General features: G+C 28.8%; 1 long non-coding RNA gene across 1 annotated transcript; it reads right to left on the bottom strand.

Moving 5' to 3' along the window:
- Nucleotides 1-6404: 6404 nt before the first annotated feature.
- On the bottom strand, nt 6405-8185 carry LOC141663736 (uncharacterized). The gene is made up of 5 exons (XR_012551619.1): nt 7902-8185; nt 7720-7807; nt 7515-7635; nt 7184-7329; nt 6405-6537 (listed from the first exon to the last, which is right to left on the bottom strand). It is a non-coding gene; the product is annotated as an uncharacterized LOC141663736 (long non-coding RNA).
- Nucleotides 8186-18003: the final 9818 nt, after the last annotated feature.

Here is an 18003-nt window from a genome sequence, read left to right as displayed (position 1 = left end):
ATCATTACTTACAGAATAATAGTTGTTTTTCGTACTTATTTTCAAAATAATGGTTAAACTTTTATAAATTGTTAAAATCTTTTTTCTTTTTAAAAGAATGGTTTCGTCAAATTACTAACCGGACTCACGTTTTTATCATCACAAAAACATATATATCACTAAACAAATAAGTACAAACACAACTTAAATAATTATCAGTTTTTTCAATTCTTCTAATTTAATCAAGTGCCCCACTTCTCTATTTTTTCAACCTCCTCACAAAAAAATATGAATAAAAAATTTAGCAAAATTATAGAGAAGAGTATCCATTAATTGAAAAAACTTATAACAAAAGTGATAATGATTTGTTAATCGACATCTAGTATTAAGATCAATCTAGAAAAACTCTTTAAAACTCTTCCTACAATAAAAATTTAAAAATGTCATTATTTAAAAATTTTAAAAATTTAGCCACTATTTTAAAAATAAATGTGAAGTACGACCACCAATATGCAATTTTCACTTTAAATATATTAGTTAACGGAGACGGCAACCATTTTTTTTTTGAAATGCAGAAAGAAAAGTTGGCCACTATTTTGAAAATCGGTGTAAAGTACGACTCTCTAATTTACTCGGAGTATATTTAACTAGTAAATAAAATGAATAACTCATAATAAGTAAATAGAATAAAATAAAATAAATTTCATTTGAATTTTATCTATTTATATATAGATGAAAAACTTATTTAATGAAATTATATTTGAATTTTGCCCCATTACTTCAAAATGTGGTCAAAATTTACCTTTTTAATTAATTAAGGTCAACAAATTTTGACTTTCCTTGAAAAATTACTTTTTACATGTTTAATTTTAGTAATATATATATTAATAAGAATTATTTATATTTTGTACTGTATTAAAAAAATAAATTATATATAAAATTAGTTAAAATTTGATTAGTTTGAAACTTGTGAAAGGTGGATGAGTATTTTGAAATACGACGGCGTATAAAAAATAATTTATATTTTTTGTTGTTAAATACGTTAAAATAAATAAATAATTATGAACCCGATTGAAAATCAAACTAGAATTCTTATATAAAATTTGTTAGTTTGATTTTTATATTAACTATCTTAAAACTGATGGAAACTTTATATAATTAAATTTATTATTTTGTAAGAACATAATTTGAATTGAATATTTAAATTTTTGTTCACTTAAATTTTTAAATCATATGATTTCATGATAAATATATTAATACATGTATGTGATAATAATTTTATTAATTAGAGATATTTTAAAAATATTATATAAACGAAATAAATGATATAGTTTTATTCAATTTGTGTTCACAAAAATATTATGGTTTAATTAAAAGTAAGGTTTAATTAAGATTAATAATATTTAAATTATGATTACTATTATATTAATATTATTTTATTGCCGATCAAAAGTTTATATTAATGTGTTTTAACTAAGTCCCCCGATTACATTATTACATTATTGTATTTTAATCAAAGCTAACTAATTATTTTAAATTTCATTATAATTTTTTAATCCATGATTAATAGGATAACTTGTTTTAATCCTAATTAATAATATATGTGGTGTTATTTTAGTTGGTCAAATTATATTCTGATTTTTTTAAGTTTAGATCAATTATTTAATATTTTTTAACCAGGATGAATAAATTATGTTATTTTTTTTAAACTCAACTCAATGTAACTTATCAATAATATTTATTACTTTTGTGGTAGACCAATACATATTCATATTAACCAAATGAAACTAATTATATTTATTTTTTTTAAAATTTTATTATATCCAAGATCAATAGTATACTTTTATTTTAATTCGAATGAAAAGTGCAAATTATTTTATTTTAACTTCTGGGGTAATTATTTTTAGATTATATAGATATAAATATTTATTATATCTAATAGATATTAATATCTATTTTATAATTTAAATAAAAATTAACTAAATTGGTTGTTACAATAAAAATTGTTCAAGAAATAAATTAAATAAAAATTATATTTGGAGAGTAAGTTTACTTCAATATTAATAAAATAATATAGAGCTTAATATAAATTAAAATTATAATTGTTTATTAAAGGTGACTTAAACATCAATTACAAATATATAGTTCAATATTAATTATAATTTAAATTAATAGAGGAAAATATTAATATCTATTTTATAGTTTAACGAAATATTAACTAAATTGCTTGTTATAATAAATGTTGTTTTAGAATTTAATTAAACAAAAATTATATTTGAAATGTAAGTTGACTTCAATATCAATAAAATAATATAGCTTAATATTAATTAGAATTTAAATTGTTTATAAAAATTGACTTAAATATTAATTAGAATAATATAAAATTCAATATGAATGTAAATTTAAATCGATAGAGAAAGTTAAGTTTAAAAATCAATTAGAATTGGGACTAGGTTTAAAAGTACTAAATATTTGCTTCCCTTCTTTCATTCTCTTTGTTACCGTTTGTCTATTTTCAAGTAAATCGAGGTGTTTTCACTGGTTTTCTCCGGTGGAAAGCCCCAACCCCTTCATTCTCTGTTATTCTCCTTTATTTTCTTTCAATAAAACCCAAATTTTTGGGTGTTTGTGTATCTCTCCTCTTGGAGTGTGTATTTTGTCTCTACTTTTTGAGTGTTTGTTATGTTTTTATTTAGTCATGCTTGGGTTTATCTGGTGATGGATCTGTTGATGACGAATTTATTCATATTTTTGGTGATCTGCAAAGCCTGTCCGGCATGTAGATAGCTGGGGTGTCGCTTCTCCAATCTCATTTTATGCGATTGGTGTTTCGGAACACCGGGCTAACCATATTTTTATGTGATATGGCCACCAAAAATGTTCTTTCAAGTCCTTATACATCTTCGTAGATCCAGGATGTACCGAAAAAGGTGATGAATGAGCATTAGACAAAATTTCTTTCTTAATTTCTACATCAGACGGCACACATATTCGATCCCGAAATCTAACGATTTCATCATTACCTTTCCTAAAATCCTTTTTACCTAATTCTGAATTTGAATTATTCCAAATCTCCTTTAAGCATTCATCTTGTCTCTGACTTTCCTTTATCTTTTCTAACAAGATGGGTCTAACCTCGATTTGATACACTAAACTCTCTTCCTCTCCTTTCTTAACAAATTCAATCCTAAATGTTTCCAATTCCTTATGATTTATGGATTCCACTTCAATGCTCGAACAATTCCCTACTTGTTTCCTACTTGATGCATCAGCCATAATATTTGCCTTACCGGGGTGATATAAAATTTCACAATCATAATCTTTCAACAACTCCAACCATCTTCTCTGTCTCATATTTAAATCCTTTTGTGAGAAAATATACTTTAAGCTTTGATGGTCAGTATAAATTTTGCACTTTTCCCCATACAAGTAATGTCTCCAAATCTTAAGAGTAAAAACTACTGCAGCCAATTCCAGGTCATGGGTGGGGTAGTTCTTCTCATGGTTTCTTAATTGTCGAGATGCATAAGCAATTACCTTACCGCGTTGCATTAGCACACACCCCAAACCTTTTCTTGATGCATCACTATAAATCACAAAGTCTTCAGTTCCATCTGGTAATCCAAGTACCGGGGTAGACGTTAGTCTTTTCTTTAATTCATCAAAACTTTGCTCATATTCTTCCGACCAAACATAATTAACTTCCTTTCTTGTAAGATTCGTTAACGGTCCCACTATCTTAGAGAAATTTTGAACAAACTTTCTATAATATCCGGCCAACCCTAAGAAACTTCGAATTTCTGTCACCGTCTTTGGTCTCTCCCAATTCATAATTACTTCAATCTTTGAAGGATCAACTGAAATTCCTTCTTCCGAAACTACATGTCCTAGAAAACTTACTCTTCTTAACCAAAACTTACATTTTGAAAATTTAGCATACAACTGTTCTTTTCTCAAAGTTTGTAACACCATCCTCAAATGTTCCTCATGTTCTTCCTCAGTTCTCGAGTAAATAAGAATATCATCGATAAACACAATTACAAACTTATCCAGATAATTCCTAAATACTCGATTCATCAAATCCATAAATACTGCCGGTGCATTTGTCACCCCAAATGGCATCACTACAAATTCATAATGACCATATTGAGTCCTAAATGCCATCAATGGAATGTTTTCTTTCTTTACTCTCAACTGATGATAACCTGAGCGCAAATCAATCTTCGAAAAGTAAGTGGCTCCTTGCAATTCATCAAAAAGATCGTCTATTCGTGGTAGCGGATATTTATTCTTTACCATCAACTTATTTAGCTCTCTATAATCAATACATAATCTTAGATAACCATCCTTCTTTTTTACAAACAACACTGGTGCTCCCCAAGAAGAAATACTTGGTCTAATAAACTTTTTATCCAACAACTCTTGTAATTGTATCTTAAGTTCCGCTAATTCTGTCGGTGCCATTCTATATGGTGCTTTCGATACTGGTTGGGCATCCGGAATCAATTCAATCCCAAACTCAAATTCTCTTTCAGGGGCAAATTTGGTAACTCTTCGGGAAAGACATCTAAAAACTCTCTAACTACAGGTGTATCCTCGACTTTATTTTTAATTCCTTCATTCCCTACCACATATGCTAGAAAACCTTCACAACCTTTTCTTAACACTGGGTTTTTCTACACTATCTCCCTTGAAATATACTTTCTTTTTATTCGAGCCGGTTAAACATATTCGCTTCTTATAACAATTTAGATTCGCCCTATGCTTCGACAACCAATCCATTCCCAGAATCACTCCAAAGTCCCTCAGTTCTAACGGTAATAAATCCACTAAGAAGGTTTGTTCACCAATCATTAAGGGACAATCTCGATAAATTTTATCTACGAACAAATTTCTACCGTTTGGAAGTTTTACCAGAAATCCATTATCTAGATTTTGCACAGGTACATTTAACTTATCCACATATTTTGTATCCATAAAAGAATGGGTTGACCCCGAATCAAACAACACATGAACATCTTGAGCACAAAGTTGAAGCGTACCTCACACAACATCATGAGATTTTTCGGCATCCTGAGTTGTCATTGCATAGGTTCGTGCCACTGCCCTGGGTGCTGATTGTTGAAAAGGTCTTGCTGTAGAAGTCCTATTTCCTTTAGTTTCCACTTCTTGCCTGACTCCTTTTTGTGGGCAGTCCCTTGATAAATGACCTGGTTGTCCGCAACTGTAGCAAGAAATCACTTTAGGCTTGGGACATTGAGAAGCTATATATCCCTTTTCTCCACAATTGTAACACAGCCCATCATCTCGATAACAAATATCACCACCATGTTTCAGTCCACATTTCTTACACTCAGATGCAATGATCCTCTTATCACTTCCCCGAAAACTCTCCTTCTTCCTTATATGTAGTTTCTTGTTGTCCTTCTTAAATCCTGAGTTAACACTCAATTCTGTTTCTCTTCCTCGTTTCTTATTGTTAAAGAATTGAGTATGAGCTTCATAGTCCCTTTCTGCAATACTCGCCTTCCCAACCAACTTATCAAATTGTTCCAACTCCAACAAGGACACCTTCTCTCTAATTTGGGGTTTCAGCCCTTCTTGAAATCTCTGACATTTTCTGGCTTCAGTATCAACCTGATGAGGAGCAAACCTGGAAAGTTCCAAGAATCTTGAAAGATACTCCGACACAGACATTCCTTCTTGCTTTAGTCCTAGAAACTTCATCTCCATCTCATTCTTCATACAGGTAGGAAAATATTTATCAAAGAACAATTCACTACAAGAAAAATGTCCATAGACATCGGTTTTTGGCCGATGTCTGTGTTGTTTGACAACCGATATTGATGTCGATGATGTCTATTCTACACATCGGCCATAACCCGATGTCTTTACTTGATTAGACATCATTTCTGGCAAAAAAAGTGATGTCCATGCATTATTTTTTACAAAAAAATGTTAGAAATAAATAATTTAATAAATAAATTACACCTATTACAATAAATTAAACATATAATGGGCTATGTTTTTTTCCACATAGACATCGAATATTTTCATTTAGGTGATGTAAAATCTGATATTAAACATCGATTTATTTAGTAAAAGGTGATGTCTATGTTGGCACTTAGACATCAGTTGTATCTCAAACAAAGTGATATCTATGTTCCTTTTAGAGTTGAACATGTTAGTCTTTGACATCGGTTTTTAGGAAAAAGCAATGTATATCAACTTTTTTGACATCAGTTTTTCTTCATTAAAACTGATGTACAATTGCATTTGAGACATCAATATTTATATATTAAAAGTGATGTACAATTATTTTTTTGACATCAGTATTTATTCATTGAAAGTATTTACATAATGAACTAACTAAACACTTATATTCAGTAACATAAATATCAAGTATCTAGTTTTATTACAGAATCGTTCAAAACCAAACTAATGTTATATGTTTGCTAAGTCATCCCTGCTAACATAAATATCGAGAATAATTTCTTCAACCTCCCTCTGTACTGAGTTGATGCCTATCTTATGAGAAGGTGGAAAGGGAGATTCAACCTGCACGATAACAAAAGGGTAAGAGGAAACAAAAATTTATAAACTTTACAGCACTACAATCTAATTTTCCTAAAAGCGCTAAGTTTAAAAGACATGAGTTGGGTGACAGTTAAGAGTTACTTTCCAAACAAAAAGTACCACTGAAATTTTATGTATCTTGAGATTTCAGTATTATGATTATTGAATATCAAGTAAACCCTTCTAATGTACTGTTCTGTAGTGAGCTCTAATATAGTTATGAAGTACATTACTTTATGATCTTTTATAATCATGTATATTACACTACATTAAGAAAAAAATCACAACTTACAAGTTCAAAAAATGGAACATGATTTGAATCCTCACAATATTCACTCTTTTCGTATCAGCTAATAAACATTCCTATAAACTTGTCTATTGACATGTTATCATTGTTATACCCAATTTACACTCACGAAGAAGATACAACCACCTACTTGTAAATAAAAAATCTAAAAATTACATGTTTTTAAAATCTATTAATGTTCTTTATATGTATAAAGATAGAAAATAACCGAGTTTTATCAAAAAATATTGCAACATTTAGTCATGAATGATAAACAAGGGATAAGGTCAATTTTTTTTTCAATACTGTGAATCTATGATCCATTCAGAAGAGACTCATTACCTCAGTGTCATCTATCCTGAACCAACTGCCTTGCATATCTTCAACATATTCTTTATGCTTCAAATGTAGAATTTCAATCACCTCATACAGATTATTAGCCTCCTCTTTCATCATATTGTCAATCTTAGACAACTGCACAACAGTATCTGCATACTCCAGATTGTAACAGAGCACATTGTCAATGTTAAATGGTTATGAAGAACAACAATATCTAAGATTGTAATAGAGCAGATAGCCGGAAAGAAACAAGAGGAGTTCCATAATCTAGCGAATAATAATAATAAGCGATGTTTATATATAGTATTACTTAATAATAGGCAAGTTTCCTGACCTTCTCCGGATGGCTTCCCATGCAAAACCTGCCTTATGCTTTCAGCTTTGTGTCTTTCCACAACTCAATTCTAATATTCTACAAAGAAACATCTCCTCTGCAGGATATGATGGAACTGGACCTAAATTACAGATAAGATACAATTAATCAATGCATTTATGGGGATCACCAGTATTATGCAAAGTAAATTAATATCGTTAAAAACCTCTCACACGGTATGCACGATCCAACATATGTATTGTACTTTTTCCATCCCCAACACGTGCGCCAAGAAAAATAAAATCATCAACCAACTACATCAGAAGAGCAAGGAAAATAGTTAAAATAATAATAACATAAATTATATAGTGATAACAGAATAATGAGACGTGCAAAAGATGAAGCAACCTGATTCCATTGTTGGTTCACTGTGATTAATATCTCATCATATGTGGACTGTTTGTCCTTAAGTTCTCTTATTCTGCCTTCAAGATTGTGCAACTCATGCTTCTGCACGTCTAACTGCTGAACAAGTTTCTGATTCTGATACTGGAGAACTATTGCGTCAAAGATTCACAGTATTGGAAAAAAAATTGACCTTACATTAAGTAGGTAATGTAATGCCCGGAGAAAGATGAATTAAGCATATCTATAGGTAATGTAATATCATCTGCTACAGTCATAAACGAAATCAAATCCAACATCTCTGGGAAAGTTAATACACTTGTTTATCTTTCCATAATTTCCTTCCTGAGAAAGCAAAATCATGATTCTGAATAGACTATTAAAGAATAGAGAAACTCAACAAATTTAAACAGAAAGAAGCAATAGCTCTGCAACTAGACCAGTTAGTAGGGAATTTAAATAGAATGTTATCCTTAATGGCTTCACAATATATTTATGCTACCATGTTGATTAAACAATGGATAAAGATAATAACTAAAATGTTGAACTGCTCTTACAAAAAAAAAATTGCCAATGGGTATCACTAAGGACACCTTAAATAGTAAGCTGCTTATATTACACGCTAAACCTACCAAACTGCTTTTTTTGGTGGACAAAAATCTGGATCTTTATGGCTAAACCTCAAACTCAACGTGTAGAACAAGGGATTTAAGGATCAGTACATGAGTATTTTAATGCTTGTTGCTTAGACAACAATTACCCGAAATCTCTTTAGGACTATCGTCAAGATATTTGGAGCTTCCTGTATTCAAATCTTGTAAACAAACCCAAGTTTTTTACTGGAAGAGACAATATTAGTTGTCATTTACACACCATCTTCAATCGCTTAGCAGAGTGCATAAACCCCGGTATGACTTGCAACTCGTCCAATTGCTTCACCAACAACATATAAATTGTTTAAAGTCAATACATATATGTAGTATATTTCTAGAACTTTAAAAGGCAGAAAGCCAAAAACTAATATACTAAGAGTAGCAGTAACTAACAAGTTATTATTTGGTTAGAAAAAACAAGCATACACTATATATGAGTTGCCGGAACAATCTTATGACTGGTCTAAATCTCAACACTCTTAAACATGAGCAGAGGTTTGGGACAATATTTATATTATTTATATAATGACAGTTTAAGTTCGCAATTTAAAAAGATTACTACAGAAAATGCATAAATTACCATCATCATGAAATGCCTCTGAACTACATCAACCAGTTGCTCTTTGGTTGGGTTGGAGACTGCATCCGCCTAAAATACAAACCGCGTTATTACATATAAGTATACAATCAAAGGATATTCGACCAAGTTCAATAATCAAGTTCTTTATAAAAGCACAAGTTGGATAAAGTAAACACCTTAAGCAGCTATAGAGTTTTTGGAATGATTCCAAACCCTTTCCATGAATAACGATTTTTGGTCTTCTTGGTAAGCAGCTGCATATCAATATCAAAATCAGAAAATTCCCCTAAACCAAATAATATAAATGGAAGAAAAGACGAGGAACTATATATCTTACACCAATGCTTTCAAGAACATTAACAATACCATAGACCTTCGCTTCTCAACACCTAAAATTAAACCAATTACAAAAAAAATCAACACGATATTCATTACAATTCACATATAAACAAGAATTACACAATTCAACACACAAGACCTCTCCAATTAAAGTAAAAAATCAAAAAAAATATTCTAAATTAATTTAATAAAAATTAAATCGAGAAATAAAATAAAGAAAGGGGGTATCAGGAAGAATACCTAGACGGGCAACAGCATCATCAAGAAACTATAATAAAATTTAAAAAAAACAGATGCATATAGAATTAAATTAAGGATGTTGTGTATATAAAGGGAGGTGGGAGAGAGATTACTTTGAGCATAAGAGACCAAGAGATTTCTGTTTGCGGTAGTAATTGGATTCTCTGGATCCAGAAGGAAGTGAAGATGAATCTTTTGAATTCGATGAAACCAGCGCCATTTCACCACCTATATATCTATTCAAATTCATGAGAGAGAGAAGGGGGAGAGAGAACTAAAAACTAAATGAAAATTTCACTAACGGGGGAAAGAAAAGGTGGGCGCGATTTTTTTTTTTGGTGAATTTTAGACATCGGTTTAATTATAATCGATGTCTACAAAGAACAAAGACATCACAAAAACACGGGGTGATGTCAATACTTTTTTTAACATCAGTGGCAAAGTTAACCGATGTCTAATGTGTGATGTCTATTGACATTTTTCTTGTAGTAATTCCTTAAACCTTGTCCAACCCATTTTAGAACAATCCTCAGTCTGTTTAACCGTATCCCACCAAAATACAGCTTCCCCCCTTAATGAGTGTGTTGCAAATTTTACCTTTTGCTCCTCTGAACATTCCGATATCTCTATTACTTTCTTCATTTCTTTAATCCAAACATTCGCAACATGTGGATCCAATTCTCCTTTAAAAATTGGGGGATCTGCATCCTTAAAAGCCTTGTATGTACACCTTCGCTTATTCTCGCCTTCTTTTTCCATATTTTCAACACGTTCCCCATTTATTTCGGGAGTATCCGCAGTTGTTCGCCCCTCCATTAGGCTCTTAAACATATTCTTCATTTCTCCAAAAATCAACAACATCTCAGGGCTAATTTGTACACTGGATCCAGTCCCATCAGAATTTCCATCAGCCATCTTCTCCTACAATTCAACATATAATATTAATCCTACTTCATTCGGAATATATGCCGCACACATCATGATGTATGTCATAATAACGATCGATCGAGTACTAAACATGTCATACACACGTCATACGCCTTATATTGACCATGTTCAAGAATTACGACTACGCATTTTCTACACATACGTTAGGCCTACAATTGGACTACCCGCGATTCGAAATCCTATATTCATCCTATTTCTAAACCTTAGCTCTGATGCCACCTGTGGCGCCCCGGATCCCGGGATGACCTCAAAAACCCGAACCCGGGAATGCCAAACCAAACCAAACCAATTCACTCAATATTTGTTTACACAACCTTAAACTTAAATAATAATATATAATTCTTACAGTATTCCAAGTATTACAACCAAAGTTCACGATACAACCAAAAGTCTATTACACAAGCATTATTCATTAAGATACTATACGCGTTCATCATCTACTAAGCATTAGTTCATCACATACTTATCCTTTCCCGAACATCCTTCTCCAAAGTTCTTTCCTGTGGAAGTTAGTGACATAAACGAGTGAGCTTAGAAAGCTCAGTAAGCATATATAGTAGAATTCAACTGAGGTTTATCCAAGAAATCAAAGTTCATCAAACAAATATTCGAATAAAGAGACATGAAAGTTACTACAATCAACAAAAATTCATCATATAGTTCTCACAAGATTAAATCTGAGTATTCAAGCACGACAAGTTCATCAATTCATCAAGTTGGGATCCCGGCAAGCTAAACAATTGGTTTAGCTTACTTCCAAAAAGGAAGTATCATCATCAGTTCATCAAGTATCAGTGCAAGAATACTCATTTTCCATCAGTGAGTTATCAGTCCGATCAAATCAATCATCATATAAGAATCAAAACATGAACAGTGAAATACAGTGAAATAGTACAGTATATACTTACCTTAAATCGCTTTTAATACAACTTCTAAAACAATTTCTTTCTCGAGTCTCAAGTCCCTTTATTCTTGACTTAGTACCCTAACAACGTCATTCACAATTCTCAGTAACAAGATTTTATTAATAAATTAAAATCTAAATCTTACCAAGTAAATTCTAATATTTACTTAATTTAACTAATACAAATTACCTATAAATAATAATAAAAATGATAATGGATGAGGGCGTAGGAAGACTTACCAACTAAGGAGCTTTTCTTTTAGCTTCTTCCTCCCTTTTTATAAATAACTCACTTTATTATCTTATAGGTAGTCAAACTTTACTACTTCTTTTCTTTTTTCGATGTGGTACTCAATTTGACAAGTTTAAAAATAAATTTTCCATTTTCCAAAACAAGTCGCAAAAACGGACAAGTAACTCCCAAGGCAACCCCCATGCACACAGCAAACTTGAATCTTGATCAAGGCAAGGTGCACACAAGTGCACTTGCACCTTGGCAACAAATATGCTAAAGACTTCCCAATTTATTCTAGTTTATCTTCTATTTTCTTTCCAATGTGGGACTATGACACTCTCATATGCTCTTACATCCCAAGTCCCACATTGCTTATGTTTTGAAGAAACTCACTTCCCTCATCTATAAAAACAAGGCTTGGCAACACAAGCCTTAGTTGAGTCTTAACATTCTTGGTTCCCACATTGAGAATGAATAGACACAAGGTTACACTCTTCTCCTATATAAAGGACGGGGTAGCAAATTATTTATTTTTAACAAGTGTTAAAAGGATTTTACTTGGCTTCTATAAGTTGAAATCCTTAAATAAGCTAAAAATTCTTTTTATCAAAATTACTAGATTTTGAGTTTGATCTGAACTAGTTATCTAGTCCAATTTAGTCCCACATTGACTAGATTATGCTTAAGTTTAGAGACAAGTTCAAATTTATTCCACATCGAGAGAGTTTTGAAAAGAACCACCTCTCAATTCTATTTAAGATTATGGGGTTCAAAGTATTGAAATCATATCAACTTATATATTTGGGGCTCTTTATAGCCGAAAAATATAAAATATTTGGAGCATTATTAATGCAAGGAAAATTAGTTTAAAGTTTTAAAATGCAAGAAAAATACAAGGCACTAAAATGTGTTTGGATGTTTAAAACATGATGTTATTTAGTCCCATATCGAAATGGGGTGAAACTAGGCATCTAACATTCTCTATATAAGTAGGTGCAAGAAATTTTTAGAATCATATTTTGTGCACTTGGAACACTTGTTATTTCATTGATTTCATTGAACTAAGTTCACTTGTCCCACATCGAGGGGATTAAAGTGAAGGTTCCTCTCAATCTTTCCGCGTTTCTCTCCCTTTCATTCCTTTTCTTTGGCCCTTGATTAATTTCGGGCTTGACTTATAGTTAAATTTTATGGGAGCTTCGATCAAAGAAGCAAACCAACACTCAAGATTAAAATAAAATTTTATACTAAGTATTATTATTATTTAAACAACTTAAATAATATAATAAGAGTATTTTATTATATTATTCAATCAAATGACTTAGGATATTACACGTATGATCACCGTTGAACATCGTGCTGCTGTGAGATCGGTAATTTGTTGCTGTTTTATCCTGGGAGGGTTATTGCAGGCTCTAGATACAGTAAGTGAGGGCAATAAAATCTTCTAGAACAGCCTCTTCCTCTTGAGGGATTGGTGACTCAGTTGTGTTGAAAGCTTCATTACGATAAGCTTTCTTCCTTGTCTTTTTTTATTTAACAGTTTCTGTTTATTTTATGTTTTCATCCTTCATAGATTTTTTTCTTTATTGGTGATTTGCCTTGTTCTTATTATTCGTTATATAACTACCTTGTTGTGTTAATTTAGTCGTTGTACTATTGTTTTCAACTATTAAAAGGGGATTTAACATGTTTTCAAGATCCATATATACAAACAATTCAACCAGAGCACTTTCAGTGTTTCTTTAAAATAGTGGACATAATTCGAGATGTAAAGTAAATTACAATATATAGTTCAAAACCCACAAACGATTGAATAAAACATACTATCGTATATGCATTTAATACCTGAGTTTCGGTGCTGTGATTTAGGGCTTAATTAGAAAAATCGTGCTTCAACTGAAGTTTTTCATTCCACTGGAAAAAAATTGAAACTGTTTTGTATGGTTAAAGAAAGGAACGTGACAAATGCTGGTGTTGTGTCTTCCCTACAAGCTTCCACGTCAACGGGATCGGGGTGGTGCTTCAAAATAAATATTACCCGGTGAAGCCTTTTTGTTATGGAGTATATTTAAGAAAAAAATGACCAAAATACCTTTTAGATCTCCTTTTACTCAAAATACCCATTGTGAAAAAAGGTGCCCATACCCACTAGATATTCCGGTATTCCACTAATACTGCAGTATCAGGATGATACGCCACGTTCAATGGAGTATTAGGATGATACTCCTTTGTCAGAGTATCATGGAAGATATTCCTCTATTAGTGGAGTATCAGTCCTGATACTCCTTTTCCAGTGGAATATAATTTTTAATTTTTTTAAAAAGTATTTTAAAAAATAAACATAAAAATTTAAAATTTTAGATGATACTCCATTCACAAACGAGTATCTCACATGTTACTCCACCGACAAAGGAGTATATGAGTCGATATTACACTGACAAACGAGTATCAGGGTACCTATACTCCACTAAAAATGGAGTATCAAGTGGGTATTTTGAACAGTTTAAAATTCTGGTGGGTATATTGGACAATTGTTATTTAAAAATGGTTATTTAGGTTTTTCAAACTATATTTAACTAGGTTTAACTAGTAAATAAAATGAAATAACTCATAATAAGTAAATAGAATAAAATAAAATAAATAATATTTTAATTTTATCTATTTATATATAGATGAGAAATTTATTAAATGAAATTATATTTGAATTAATTTTTCCTTATTACTTCAGAATGTGGTCAAAATTTATTTTTTTAATTAATTAAGGTCAGCAAATTTTGACTTCCCTTGAAAAATTACTTTTTACATGTTTATTTTTAATAAAATATATATTAATAAGAATTATTTATATTTTGTACAATTTTTTAAAAAATAAATATATGATATATATAAAATTAATTAAAATTTGATTAGTTTGAAACTTGTCTAAGGTGAATAAGTATTTTGAAATACGACAATGTATTATAAAATAATTTATATTTTTTGTTGTTAAATACGTTAAAATAAATAAGTGATGGTGAACCTCATTGAAAAGCAAACTAGAATTCTTATATAAAATATGTTAGTTTGATTTTTATATTAACTAGATTAAAACTGATGCAGACTTTATATAATTAAATATATTTTTTTGTAAGAAAATAATTTGAATTAAATATTTAAATTTGTTCACTTAAATTTTTAAATAGTATGATTTAATGATAAATATATTAATACATGTATGTGTTAATAATTTCATTAATTAGAGATATTTTAAAATTATTATATAAACTAAATAAGAGATGTAGTTTTATTCATTTTTTTATTTGTGTTCACAAAAATATTAAAGTTTAATTAAAAGTAAGGTTTAGTTAAGATGAATAATATGCAAATTATGATTACTACTATATTAATTTTATTTTATTGGGGATCAAAAGTTTAAATTAATGTGTTTTAACTAAGTCCCCCGATTACATTATTACATTATTGTGTTTTAATCAAAGCTAAGTAATTATTTTAAATTTCAATTAAAAATTTTTAAATCATGATTAATAGGATAATTTATTTTAATCCCGATTAATATTATATATGGTGTTTTAGTTGGTCGAATTATATTTTGCTTTTTTTTAAGTTTGGATCAATTATTTAATATTTTTTAATGGGGATGAATAGATTATGTTATTTTGTTTAAACTCAGCTCAATGTAACTTATCAATAATATTTATTATTTTTGTGTTAGACCGATACATAATCATATTAACCAAATGCAATTAATTACATTTTTTTAAATTTTATTATATCCGAGATTAATAGTATACTTTTATTTTAATTCGAATGAAAAGTGCAAATTATTTTATTTTATCTTGCAAGGGTAATTATTTTTAGATTATATATGTGTAAATATTTATTATATCTAATAGATATTAATATCTATTTTATAATTTAAATAAAAATTAACTAAGTTGGTTGTTACAATAAAAATTGTTCAAGAAATAAATTAAATAAAAATTATATTTGGAGATTAAGTTGACTTCAATATCAATAATATAATATAGAGCTTAATATAAATTAAAATTAAAATTGTTTATAAAAGATGACTTGAACATCAATTAAACTAATATAGAGTTCAATATGAATTATAATTTAAATTAATAGAGGAAAATATTAATATCTATTTTATAGTTTAACTAAATATTATCTAAATTGGTTGTTATAATAAAAGTTTTTTTAGAATTTAATTTAAATAAAATTATATTTGGAATGTAAGTTGACTTCAATATCAATAAAATAATATAGAGCTTAATATTAACTAGAATTTAAATTGTTTATAAAAGTGGACATAAATATCAATTAGAATAATATAAAATTCAATATGAACGAAAATTTAAATCGATAGAGAAAGTTAACATTAATATCAATTAGAATTAAAATTGGCCGACCACCAACTAACCAAGTTTTTAATGTTTTGTTTATTATATTATAGTATAGATATGGATTTTGTCTTAGAGGACAAATGCAAATTAAAGAAAAATCTTAGATTATTTTATCGAGCTTAATGTTATTTTAAATTTTATTATTGAATATCTTAGATTTTTTTAAAAAATTAAAAAACTTGAAAAAGAAAAAGCAAATTACTAATTTAAATTGTTTAAAATTTTAAGAGATTTATAAATTTCATAAAAACTTAGTATATTTAGTAAACTTATGTGTAAATTAAAGAAAATAAGTCTGTATTGTTATATTAGTTATGTGCAAAAATTTTCAAAATTTATAATATTAATACTTACTAGCTTAGAACCTCTACGATGCACAGATTATTTTTAACAACATATATTTTTTGAATTTCATTTGAAGTGAATTTTTTAAGATTTAATTTATTTATTTTAAATTTTAAATATAAATGATTTGATAATAGTCATAAATATATATACATGTGTATAAGTTAGTGAATTATTTTTGTCAAAGTTATTGATAATATTGAAATAAGTAGTATTTTAAAAAAAAAAATATTAATGAACGAAATATATAGTTTCATTGATATTTATTGAGATTTAGAGGGGTTTCTAGAAAATATAATTATGTTTGAATTAAAAGATAAATTTTAGTTAAGATCAATATTATACTGATAATTTTAGTTTGATTATTTTAGTCCATATCAATTATATACCTTATTTTTTATTAGCCTAAGATCATTATACCGACCAAATTCAACTAATGTTATTAGGATTTATTTTATTTTGATCTTTTTAAAACCGGATCAATAATAAATTTTTATGTTAGCCCGAATAAAAATACATATTATTGAGTTTTAGCTGATATGTTTTTTCGAGGAAGTTTTAGTTGATCTAACTTTTTATATTTTAATTTTGGTTTAATCATTTATATAAATTTTGTTACCAAATGTCAATAATATATATTAATTTGTGTTAGTTTAATGTTATTACTCTGACTAACAAATAATCTCTAAATTTGTTTTAATAAAATAGTATAAATATTATAGAAATTAAAAAAGTCTTTAATTATTTTTCGGCTATTAGGGGCGGATCAGTGATCCCACTCATGTTTAAGCTTACATTATATTTTGACAACTAATCAAGTAGATTTTAATTTTATTTAAACACAGATCGAGATTATCTTTAATTTAATTTTTTTAATTTTAAATCTAAAGTAATAAGACTTTTAAAGAAAATTAAAATAATGAAGATCCAAATTAGTGTTTATTTCCTATTTTAGGTCCAAATAATAAAATTTAATAAAATACAACTTGGGTGCTTTGGTCCTTTATAACCTCTTGCTAGTGTATTGTTTTTGGATAATAGGTTTAGTGTATTGTTTTTCGATAATAGGTTTTTGGGTATGTTGTATAGTGTGAAAGTACAGTATATATACTTGGCCCCTAATTAGTTTAATAAAAAAATTAGAAATCTACTTCTAACCGTTTTAATATTATATTATTTAATAAGGGTATGTAAGTAATTTTAGTAAATACCCACCGATTAATTATCAAACTTTTAATATTCCGTTACTATAAGTGCTGGTATTTTTGAATTGGAGAGTGGAAGAAGAAGAAGATGAAGGGGGAGACCGGACATGTGAGGTAATTGAGTTTCAGTGAGAAACTCTCAAGTGTGTTGATTAGAATTTGGTTTTTATTTATTTGTTAATTTAAAATATTTAATAATGTAATTATTAGATTATTAAAATATTAAATCCTAAAAATAAGAAAGATT

The sequence above is a fragment of the Apium graveolens genome, chromosome 6 (genome assembly GCF_009905375.1).
Source record: "Apium graveolens cultivar Ventura chromosome 6, ASM990537v1, whole genome shotgun sequence".
NCBI classification, from domain to species: Eukaryota; Viridiplantae; Streptophyta; class Magnoliopsida; order Apiales; family Apiaceae; genus Apium; species Apium graveolens.
This window is presented reverse-complemented; position numbering and strand designations above follow the sequence as displayed.